Source organism: Peromyscus californicus, unplaced genomic scaffold (genome assembly GCF_007827085.1).
Source record: "Peromyscus californicus insignis strain IS unplaced genomic scaffold, ASM782708v3 Scaffold_12__1_contigs__length_115047231, whole genome shotgun sequence".
Taxonomy (NCBI): domain Eukaryota; kingdom Metazoa; phylum Chordata; class Mammalia; order Rodentia; family Cricetidae; genus Peromyscus; species Peromyscus californicus.
This window is the reverse complement of record NW_026294413.1, coordinates 15,395,543-15,406,877: the sequence shown is the minus strand read 5'-3', so window position 1 is coordinate 15,406,877 and position 11,335 is coordinate 15,395,543. Positions and strand designations below refer to the sequence as shown.

The 11,335-nt window shown below is 34.9% G+C and overlaps 1 pseudogene; it reads right to left on the bottom strand.

The window, feature by feature from the left end:
* Window positions 1–9,480: 9,480 nt before the first annotated feature.
* Window positions 9,481–11,127, bottom strand: LOC128107831 (heterogeneous nuclear ribonucleoprotein A1-like; annotated as a pseudogene).
* Between the last annotated feature and the right edge of the window lie 208 nt (window positions 11,128–11,335).

The window sequence follows — 11,335 nt, the reverse complement described above, 5'->3', positions numbered from 1 at the left end:
CACATAGTAATCTGAATTGAGGATAGAAGAGTGGAAGTGTACAAAGTTCTCAAAAAATCTTTTACAATTATATATATATAGTATTATATATATAGTATTAATATATATATATATATATTAGCTTAAAAGCTCCCTGAATCTTTAAATATATTCTAATTAATTTCTTGTCTTTATTTCACATTCAGAAAAATCACATTTTTTAGACTTTGCCCATGGCAATCAGGAGTACACAGGTGTCTTCATTTCATGATGATAGATATTATTCCAATGAAAATGGGCAAGTCATGCAAGAAAATTTTACCTGTGATTTTTTTTAGCAAAAGTTAGTACTCATGCAATTATAAATATAGTAAATGTTTAAAACAAGTAAAATCCACAACCAACATAGGAAGAAAATATGGTGTATGAAAGTTTTAGCTTATTGAGTAACTGCTTCAGATATTTGCATTTCATAAAACATTTTATCATTTATAAATGACACAGTTTTTAAAATTATGCATATAAACTGATGATTTGTGTTGTTGCTCTTCTATATTTTACATTGAGAAATTAATTTTCAGATGGATGAGGTGTATAAATAGACATTCTGCTACAATGACGGATAGAGTCAAGGCATTAGCACTTGTACTTTGATTTATATAGGCAATAATTGATTTTCTTGATGGATATTTCAGTGTTTATGTGTTGAATTTTTAATGATTGTGTTGACAAATTATTCTATTTTCTTAATTTAATATTTGTGAACATACAGATATGTATGATCTGTTACAAATAAATTAGATACCTAAAATTGCAATTAGACTTGGGACCGTGAACTCTTCCATTTTATGCATGTAATTGTGCTTAACATTTCAGTTTATCAACAAAAAAGAAATTACATGAGTGAAATAAAACAATACTTAACTTCTTCTTGACAAAAATATTTGCTTGTATCACATATTTCTGTCAACTTTCAAATTTTATTTTTGATACTGAAGATTTTCTTCTAAAAATTTTGTGAAAAAAATACTACCCTCCTATCCTGCTATAGACTTCACTTTTGAAAAAATAGGTCTTCAATATCTGATCAAAATCTCATTATTATACAACATTTAAAGTACAAAAGTATCAGCGAGACATCTCTGCACTTTTATTTTCAGAATGTTTAATTTTGCTTAAATAGTCTATACAAAGCTCTCATTTGCTAGGGTCTTTTTTTGCTTCTTTCAAATATTGTTGAGCCAATGTTCTTTGATATTGAATTAGAGAAGTCCTCTCAACCATCATGTCAGTGCTGGACAAGGTAACCCAATGGGAAGAAAACAGTCCCAAGAACAGACAATACAGTCAAAGAAATACCAGCTCCCACTGTTGGGAGTCCCCAAAACCACAAGCTAACAGCTGTCACATATACTCCGAGGACCTGGTACAGATCCACGCAGGCCCAGTGCTGAGTGCTTCTGTTTCTGTGAGACCATGTGAGTCCTCAGTAGTTGAATCAGTGGACCATGTTCTCCTGTTGTCCTCTATCCCCTCTGATTCCCACAGTCCTTCTTCCCCCTCTTTCACAGTGATACCAGATCTCTCTCTCATCTTACTCTGCTATATAGTAGAATAGTAAGATTTGTCATGCCTAATATACTTTATACTTGTTAATCCACATTTTCTTAGCTGCCTCTCCTTCCTACACTCTGATAACCTCATTCCTTTATAGTCTTCTAAGGTGTCTGCTGGTTTTAGGTTCATGAGTAGGAACATTTAGTCATTTCTTTCTGTACCTGGTATATTTTGCTTAATGTTAATATATTAATTTTAACAACTAACTCTTCTTTCTTATACAGATAAATATGGACCATAAAAATTGTCAACAAAAAAGTGGCATCTGTGTACATACAACATATTAGGAAGTGGTAATAGAGTATTCTTCAGCTAACATATGGATATGTAATGTAAATTTATATATAATATATGTATAAATACAAAATTGGTCTCTATAACTATGTTATTAATTTGTTTATATTTTCCTAGATATCAATATTTATATAAGATATACATATGTACATATGATTTATACTAAATGGCTTGTTTACATATATTTATGTACACATAGAAAGTGAATGCCAGAATGGTAGAGAAAAATAGAGATGTGTACATCATCATGTACTTGCTAGGATATGTGCCAAAACACATAAAATAATGTGCAATTTATATAAAATTAGAAGTAGAATTTTTGCTATTAAAGCCAATATCAGTCTAAAGCAATAGAATAATAAAAATTTTAAGTAAATTGTTGACAACATTCCCTAATGAATATAGATGCACAAATTCTCAATAAAATGCTAGTAAACCAAATATATGTTCATACTAATATTCTCATTCATTATAAACAATTCAGTGTGGTGATATTTTGTTTGTGTTCTAACAAACAAAGCTTTCATGGAGATCAGAGTGCAGAGCTAGCCACTTACTAACCACAGAAGCCACAGGGGTGCACATACCTTTAATCACAGCATTTGGGAAGAGAAACCAGGAATATCAGGAGTTCAAGGCCACCCTGGGATTCATGAGATTGATCCAATTTAAAAGAGAAACAGAGCCAGGTTGTGGAGGCTCACGTCTTCAATCTGAGCACTAGGAAGATGGAGACATGAAGTTATGTGGCTAGGCAGAGAGAGGAATGTAAGTCAGGAGGATACAGGAGCTCACCCTTTTAAGGCTAAAGAGTAGGCAAGGTAAAAGGTGGCTGCAGCTTGCTCCTTTGTCTCTCTGACCTCTAGGCAAGCTTTACTTGTTAGAGCACAAACAAAATGTCACCACAATTTAGCTTAGTTCAAGAAATGCAAAGGGGATGTGACTAGATAGATGTTTCAGCAGTACTTGCAGAGAGCCCCAGTTCAGTTCCCAGCACACACATGATGGATCACAAATGTCTGCAATGCCATTTTCATGTGAATTTTTGGGGATAATACAGACATCAGACGTACAGTTGTTACATATGCATACATGGAATAACTCACATAAACATATGAAATAAAAACAAATATATCTAAAAAATGTAATGTAGGCTACAGAGATAGTTCAGACATTAAGATCACATATGAGTCTTGCAGAGAGTATTAAGCTTTATTTGTTGTTTTTGTTTTCCTAGCACATGTATATGGTGGTTCATAACTAACAGTAACTACAGATCCAAGAAATCTGATGCCCTCCTGCTGTGGGATGGTCTGTATATAAAGTGTGTTGCTGATTGGTCAATGAATAAATCACTGATTGGCCAGTGGCCAGGCAGGAAGTATAGGCGGGACAAGGAGGAGAAGAATTCTAGGAAGTGGAAGGCTGAGTCAGAGACACTGCCAGCTGCCATGATGACAAACAGCATGTGAAGATGCCAGTAAGCCATGAGCCACATGGCAAGGTATATATAGATTTATAGAAATGGATTAATTTAAGCTGTAAGAACAGTTAGCAAGAAGCCTGCCATGGCCATACAGTTTGTAAGCAGTATAAGTCTCTGTGTTTACAGGGTTGAGTTTGAGCAGCTGTGGGACTGGTGGGTGACAGAAATTTGTCCTTACTGTGGGCCAGGCAGGAAAACTCTAGCTACACCCTCCTCTGGCACAGTTGAAAATGTCTTAGCACCAGTGAGTTCTTAAACAAAATTCTCATTCCCATTGTGGACCACCTCCACAAGAGTTGGCCACGGAGATCTTTCAAGACCCAAAATCTATACAGGATCTTGTCATTAATTGTAGTATTTTAACAGAATTATAAGATAAAAATTCATTGCTGAAGACACCATAATTTCAGTTGTGACATACAAAGAAAACAACTGGAAACTCTAACTTGCTGGTTACCTATTAAAATTCTGGAAAGTTCTTTTCATGCTGTTGAATAAGAAAAAAAATAGTTAAAAATAAACAAACATTTGTTTTAGCCAACTATTAACCCTATGATAAGTTAAAAACTGATGCCTGGAAGATCATAGGGCCAAATGGGGTAACTAATTTTGAGTAGTGTAAACCGCTTTTTACATATATATTTTTATATCCATAAAAAATATGTCCTCTCAGCTTCAATCAGAGAAACCTCTATTTACAGTGAATAACAAAGAATTCAGAAACTTAAGGATGATGAACATGCAACGAATAAATAATAGTTTATTCAGGCATAAACAGGACATTGTACCATACCGTTTAAGGTACAGCAAACATGGGAAAAGAGACAGGAAGAATATAAAAGAAGAAACATAGAAAAAAGACTTGTGAAATGCCATCATCTACACACAGGACAATCAGTAAAGCAATGCAAATCCTTCTTTATTTAATGTACAGAACTACACCAGACAAGCCTTGTCAACAATTATTCTTGGAATATGAGGGAATCTTAGGGCCGTAACTGTTACTGTTGAACTATGGGCTGTGGGAGAAACATTCTCATCAATTATGTGCCAACTGCTGAGCTTACCAAACGCCATTAGAAAGGTCAATCAGACAGCCTTGATTAAGCTCAGTGGGTAACAAAACAAAAATTGATTAATGGGAGAAATACTTTTAAGGAAGTTCAGGCATGGTAGATAGAGCAGTAGGAATACGGAACAGGATATATGGTGAGAGTGGTCAGTAAATAAATTTAGTAATATAATTTTAAGGTAATAAAAACAACTTAAACTAAATTTTAATGTTGAGGCAAAATAAAGCAATGTTGATAATACTGGTTATAATGACTATAATCCTTTTAACTAAATGCTCTGTGTATGTATTTATTTGAATTAGCCATAGTTATCTTAAAAAGTAGTTCACTGACTATCTTTGAGGGTAAACAAAAAGTACTTGATAGTTTCCTGGTGGCTCATTTCCTCTTTAAATAATCAGAAAATTACTATCAATATAGAGATATTGTCTGAAGGTTAATTTAATCAAAACTCACAACTTAGATTGTAAAGTACATCATTGTACAATTGGAAAGTACATAAGAATTTAATAGGAATTACCAAGACAGCTGCTTAGTGTCAGCTGAAATACAATAGTTTCAGATAAAATTACTTTTTAAGGTTATAGTCAAGGAAAGGCTAAGCAATTTTCTACAAACAATTATTATTGACTATTCCATTGGTAGTATGTACTAAAGGGAAATTTATAAGTCTGCTTTAAGTTTCTGGGTTTTCAGTTTATAGTGTTACACTCTTTGTATCTGATTTCTATTAAAGTGGGGCATTAGGGCTTTGTAGATTTTCAGGTACTAATAAAAATTAGTTTAAACTTTGTTGTTAGTTCAGACATGACACATTGCAATACCTATACCTTGCAAAGGGATTCTTTTATGATTATTGTACTTTTCTGTTTCTTTCTTTTAGTTTTCAAATTTATTTTCCCATTATAAAGTAGAAATATATCATTGCCATTTTAATAACTCAGTTATGAGAATGTATTAAAATTACTAGGCAATATAGATCACTATAGTCAAATTATTATAAAGTGTGCAGTTGGCCTGCAATATAAATACCTCCCCTTATAGCTACAGATAAATGTAGCATTTACCTTTCAATGGAAAAGACTTATTTTGCATCAATTGGCAACAATTACGGGTACCCACAACTGACTGAACTGCTGAAAACAATTGACCATGTGGTGTCCAGACCCAGTTGATACATCTGTAGTATAACATGCTCACTGACCATGTCAGAATAGGGGACAGAAAGATTATAAGAGCCAGAAAAATAAGATACCTACTATGGGATAGTGTATTCTAGACAGGACATGGAAGTTGCACACACACATATGACCAGCATGCCTGCATAAACTAGACATGAAAAATACCAATAATATGATTTGTGTGGAGGTAATCCCCAAGGTCTCAGCACTATATGAAGAAGGTGATTAATGACTCCTAAGAAACAGACAATCAGTTTTTTCCAGGAACCAGAGCCTTAGATGTTATTTAATCCCAAGTGGTCAACCCTAGGCAAATATACATACAAGCAACACCAATGACTCAGGTTGTGTAGCATGGATCTTAAAGACTCTTATTAATAAAAACAAACCTGAGGCCACTTACTGGGGTGAATGCTGGAAGATCAGAGAAGCACAACAAGCCACAGCTAACCTCACCTGGCCAACTTCTCAGCTGATCCTGTTTCCTCAGACTGGATGCCTCTCAGACTTCATACAAATGGATCTCAGCTGAACTGTGCTACTCAAAAGCCTGAAGCTTAACCAGCTAAAAGCTTCTAGTTCCTGGTCCTCACGCCTTACATACCTTTCAGGTTTCTGCCATCACTCCCTGGGATTAAAGGCTCACTTCTTGGAATTAAAGGCTCACTTCTTGGGATTAAAGGTGTGAGTCACCATGCCTGGCTGTTTCCAATGTGGCCTTGAACTCACAGAGATACAGAGGGATTTCTGCCTCTGGAATGCTAGGATTAAAGGCGTGTGCTACCACTGCCTAACGTCTATGTTTAATATTGTTGCTGTTCTCTTCTCTGACCCCAGATAAGTTTATTAGAGTGCACAATATTTTAGGGAACACAATACCACCACAAGGTTGCATTTGTGTATACATGCACGTATATGTGTGCTTGTGAATGTGTGTGTCTGCATGTATATGCACATGTGAGCATGCATGCAGGTGTATCTATAGATATAACAATAATAATTAATGAATAAAAGGTCATGAATTTGAAAGGAAGTTAGGGAGTTAGAGGAAGAGGATGAATGTTTGTAAAGGATTCAAATAAAAATACACATTTATGAAATTCTCAAAATGAAAATTGAGTTAAAGTTTGGAGTTGGAAAGAATGACCATTAATGGAGAATTACTGCAATTTATACACATTATATTTTATTTATGTAGCTTTTTCATGTTATATAATAAAAGGAAATCATAATCAGTGATATTATTAAACACATAAATGTATTGCATTTGTTGATTGTGTAAATATTGTATTCACCCTTTTCATTAGTATTTTTATTAGCTGTAAAAAAGAAATTTAGGGTTTGAAGATTCAGCTCAGTGTTGGAGAAAGCAATTGCCTAGGATGTGAAAAATAAAAAAAAAGACAAACTTGAATCTCAAATTCATAGGTGATAAATAGTTTATCTAGGGTCTGATAACTCTATTCTGTGGGTCTAGGATTCAAAAAGTCTTGTCACCTTTATTAAATTTTTTTTCAAATAAATTCATTGAGCATTGAATAACAAAAGGAAATAATATAAGATAGTTTTTACTTCTCAAAATAATGTTTTTCATCCTTAATTGTATTCTAGAGAGGAATTTCATTATAGTATTCTTATATCAAGATTCATAAATGTAAATTTATTTGTTAAAAATAAATTTAATAATATGTAAAATGTACACATTGTATATGTGGGTGAGTGTGTGATATTTCCATATGTGTATGTATTTGGAATATTTAAATAACATTAAATGTCAAATTGTCAATACTTTCTCATTTAATGTAATGCAAATTTATTATTTATATTTTTCTTTTAGATTTATTGATTTTGAGAAAAAAATAAAGCTAAGTGGTTTTCCTTGTTGCAAAATCTAGAATGATGTTTGTTGAGAGACTTGAGAGTAGTTATAGTTCATTATATTTTGATTTCTAAGGGCAATCTGCTCTTATTTTCTCACAACTCCTCACCCTCTCACCAACACCCGCTACAAAATGACCTCCATGGACAATGCCAAAACCTGACTAATCTGCTTTTCCCTTGTAAAAAATATTGTTCTCTAGATCTTTTATTTAAAATCCTCTATTTCCAATAGAAAGTGGAAAACATAAATATGTTTCACAATGTCCACTGAAGGCATGAAGTACAGCAACCTAGGATGCATTTTAGGTACTTTTTCAATATGTTAATATTACACTTGAATTTGTAAATCAAAAAAAATTGTAAAAGAGGTGTTCATTTTAGTACTATAGAAAAATGACTTTTGTTGATTATGATATATTTATACTTATCTATTTAATTGGTATTCAGTAGCATCTGTTGCATTTTAATAAATTAGTAACCATGCTGTTAATATTTATACAAATTTATAGTTTGTAATTTATATATGAAATATTCTATTACTCTATATTCTTTTTTAGAAAAGGATTCCTTTGTAAGCTTTTGTCAGATGCCCTTAAGCAAAAGTTTGAACCCTTAAGAAAGTGTATATACACAACACTGCTAATACTGATATTTTTGATGTTAGGGTTTGAATACGTATTCTTTAATTTATTCTTTTGATTTATATAAAAGTATTTTAACCAGGAACAAATATTTTAACTTTTTGTCCCAATTCACAACTATATTCTAGGACTTATGTGAAGGTCAGGGAAACAGAATGATTAAGAACTAACAGCCACATGAAATTGATCATAGTGTCATGACCTTTTATGAAAATGGCTTGATATGAAACAAAATGCGGTTTAAGGTTATATCTACCTATGCAATGTCTAATCCTTTCTTGTCTACTAAGCATAAAGGAGTTGTCTTTGATTACTTCATATGCCCTTCATGGATCAATTCAAAATTTCCAGAATGTTTTGGTATAACACTTATGGTTTAGACTTTCTTGCAATCCCCTCTTTGTTATTGCTACAGCTGGAACATGACAGTGTTATCTGAGCCTTTGGTTAGAGATCCAACTCTGTGAGTCTGAACAAATTAGTTCTGACCATTTTCCTCAGAAATAAAATTCAAAAGTAAAAGTGGAAAAGGAAGAATGTGATTTAGTTAGCATTCTTCCATTGTAAAGAGGGAGGAATCAAGCTTCTCAGCCAATATTTCCAATCCCCCATAAGGGACTCCAGTGTACCTAAAGTATCTAAAGTACCTAAAGACAGTGCTATAGTGTGAGGGGTGAGAAATGCATGTGTCATTAATCAGTCTTGGTCAAGCCCTGGTCACAAACACCAGAAGACATTCTTTTCTGATATATCCTCAAATTTCCCTTTTCTATCCTTTCTTAGATGTGTTGATGATTATCTCAGACCCAGTGATGCCTAGTAGCTCAATGAGAAGGTATCATTGTCACATTCCTTGAGGGAGAAACCCACTTTCTTAAAAACTAGTTTGCTCCTTTTTTAGAAGACAGCATGTCCCTATCATGGAATAGAAAAAAAAAATGACCTCTTGAAGAGATTATTTATCTTTGTAGCATCTTTGTTCCTGGAATACAAGGTGACTACAAATTAAGAGTAAAGACTGGAGACAGTTGGCTGCTTCTTCTGGAGATATTAAACAATGCATTATGAGAATAGCAATTAAAATTTGCTGAAACTTTTGAATAGTCTAATGACTTTTATGCTTCAAGTAGACCAGGGAAACATATTGGTTGGGTAAACTTAGGGCTCATCATGATGATATCAGCTGTTTTTTTATTTTTATTTTTTTTTATTTTTTATTTTTCAAGAGAATTAAATCGTTTATTGATTACACATGATAATGGATGATACACAAGTTTCATTCCCATCTGTTATTTTATCTGATACCATTATTCAATTTTGATGTTGCATAGGGTGTGCCCACAACCATTTTATTGTAACCAAACTGTGACTTTGCTTGGATGACCCTTTCAATGGTAAAACTCATTAAAGTCACAACAGTAACTGGCAGTTTAACTACACCAAGGTTTTTGAAGACAATGCCTTCTCCACCCAAGCAATTATAAATAAATTCCAAATGGAATTTGGCACCACCCTGAAGGAATTCTAACTTCACACTGTTGGGGAGGTTTACCAAGATGGCTTCAGAGTAGACTAACTTTACACAGCACATTTAAAAAGAAAAAGGAAAAAGAAAAAAAAAAGAAAAAAAGACACATTTATTCAGCGTCATGATCAGACTATTACATTTAGCAATCAACAGCATGGGTGAAAAAAGGTCTACAGTAAAACCCTTTGTTGGAATGCTTTACACTTTCCACAGAACAGAAACTAAAATAACCTGTTATACAATTAGTCACAAATACAGTCCTGGAGTTTTTTGCCCATACACTTGAGTATTGTCTAAAACAGGTCTTCTTTGTAGCAGCTAGGCCCTGCCACCACTGTGCTTGGCTGAGTTCACAAATCTGCTGTAACCTGTAGCTTCCCTGTCACTTCTCTGGCTCTCCTCTCCTGCTAAGCTTTGTTTCCTGGCTGTAATTAGAACCTCCTGCCACTGCCATAGCTGCTGCTGCTGCTGGAACCACCATAGCCACCTTGGTTTCGTGGTTTAGCGAAGTACTGGCCACCACCACCATAAGGGCCAGAACTTCTGCCTCCAAAGTTTCCTCCCTTCATTGGTCCAAAATTTGAAGACTGATTGTTATAATTGCCAAAATCATTGTAGCTTCCACCACCTCCAAAATTGCTTCCATCATTACCAAATCCATTATAGCCATCCCCACTGCCACCATATCCACCACCACCACGGCTGCCACCGAAGCCACCACGACCACTGAAGTTCCCCCCTCGACCAAAATTGTCATTGCCACCAAAACCGCCTCCACGACCACCACCAAAGTTTCCGGAACCACTTCGACCTCTTTGGCTGGATGAAGCACTAGCCATCTCCTGCTTTGACAGGGCTTTTCTGACTTCACAGTTGTGGCCATTCACAGTATGGTATTTCTGAATAACAATCTTGTCCACAGAGTCGTGGTCATCAAAAGTGACAAAAGCAAACCCTCTCTTTTTTCCACTGCCTCTGTCAGTCATGATCTCAATCACTTCAATCTTTCCATACTGCTCAAAATAATCTCCCTGGTGATGTTCTTCAGTGTCTTCTTTAATACCACCAACAAAGATCTTTTTCACAGTTAAGTGGGCACCCGGTCTCTGAGAATCTTCTCTCGACACGGCTCTCTTAGGTTCCACAACTCTTCCATCCACCTTGTGTGGTCTTGCATTCATAGCAGCATCCACTTCCTCCACAGTGGCGTATGTGACGAACCCAAAGCCCCTGGATCGCTTGGTGTTTGGATCTCTCATTACCACGCAGTCCGTGAGTGTTCCCCATTGCTCAAAATGGCTCCTCAGGCTCTGTCGGTCGTTTCGAAGCTCAGCCCTCCAATGAAGAGCTTCCGCAGCTGTTCCGGCTCTTTGGGAGACTCTGACTTAGACATGACGGCAGGGAAACGAGAGCCTTCAGCGATGCTTCCTCGGGCGCGTCAACAGGCAGAAAGATATCAGCTGTTTTTTAAAACAGTCTTTTATTAAATGACTAGCATGACTGCATGTACAACTGAGTAAGGATTGCATTCAGTGCTTTATGGGAAAATGTGATAAATGAAAAATAAAAGAATTCTCAAGAATTTTCAAACTTTTTATGTAATATTTTGAGCAAATTCATCTCTTATTCTCTTCTCTTCAATTCTTTCCCTATGT